This window comes from Photinus pyralis, unplaced genomic scaffold (assembly GCF_008802855.1).
Source record: "Photinus pyralis isolate 1611_PpyrPB1 unplaced genomic scaffold, Ppyr1.3 Ppyr1.4_LG9, whole genome shotgun sequence".
Lineage (NCBI taxonomy): Eukaryota > Metazoa > Arthropoda > Insecta > Coleoptera > Lampyridae > Photinus > Photinus pyralis.
Window position 1 is genome coordinate 12,463,749 of NW_022170878.1, and position 1,425 is coordinate 12,465,173.

Below are 1,425 nucleotides of genomic sequence, written 5' to 3' on the forward strand. Positions count from 1 at the left end.
TTACAACTTTCTCTGGCAGGATTACAACAAAAAGGTGTGTTTTTTAGAATTAATTTATTGAGGAAAAGGTGCTCACGGTCTTTACTCTCCTCATAGAGATTTCTTCTTCAAAAGTTGTATCAGGATTTCAGAGAGAGAGAGAGAGAGAGAGAGAGAGAGAGGAAAAAATTTCTTTTACTCTCCTAATAGAAATTTGTTTTTACAACTTTCTCTGTGGCAGTGATCACAGAGACAAAAGGTGTTGTTTTTTTTTAGAATTAATTAAGAGGAAAGAGGTTGCTCACGGTCTTTACCTCCTCATAGATATTTCTTCTTCAAAAGTATGTATCAGGATTTCAGAGAGAGAGAGTAGGAAATATATCTTTTACTCCTCCTAATTTAGATATTTGTTTATCATACTTTCTCTGCAGTATACAACAAAAAAGGTGTGTTTTTTAGAATTAATTTATTGAGGAAAAGGTGCTCACGGTCTTTACTCTCCTCATAGAGATTTCTTCTTCAAAAGTTGTATCAGGGTTTCAGAGAGAGAGGAAATAATGTCTTTTACTCTCCTAATAGAAATTTGTTTTTACAACTTTCTCTGGCAGGATCACAGAAAGACAAAAAGGTGTGTTTTTTTAGAATTAATTTATTGAGGAAGAGGTGCTCACGGTCTTTACTCTCCTCATAGAGATTTCTTCTTCAAAAGTTGTATCAGGATTTCAGAGAGAGAGAGAGAGAGAGAGGAAATAATTTCTTTTACTCTCCTAATAGAAATTTGTTTTTACAACTTTCTCTGGCAGGATTACAACAAAAAGGTGTGTTTTTTGGAATTAATTTATTGAGGAAAAGGTGCTCACGGTCTTTACTCTCCTCATAGAGATTTCTTCTTCAAAAGTTGTATCAGGATTTCAGAGAGAGAGGAAATAATGTCTTTTACTCTCCTAATAGAAATTTTTTTTTACAACTTTCTCTGGCAGGATCACAGAAAGACAAAAAGGTGTGTTTTTTTAGAATTAATTTATTGAGGAAGAGGTGCTCACGGTCTTTACTCTCCTCATAGAGATTTCTTCCTTCAAAAGTTTTGTATCAGGATTTCAGAGAGAGAAGGAATAATGTCTTTTACTCTCCTAATGAAAATTTGTTTTTTACAACTTTTTCTCTGGCAGGATCACAGAAAGACAAAAGGTGTGTTTTTTTTAGAATTAATTTATTGAGGAAGAGGTGCTCACGGTCTTTACTCTCCTCATAGAGATTTCTTCTTCAAAAGTTGTATCAGGATTTCAGAGAGAGAGGAAATAATGTCTTTTACTCTCCTAATAGAAATTTTTTTTTACAACTTTCTCTGGCAGGATCACAGAAAGACAAAAAGGTGTGTTTTTTTAGAATTAATTTATTGAGGAAGAGGTGCTCACGGTCTTTACTCTCCTCATAGAGATTTCTTCT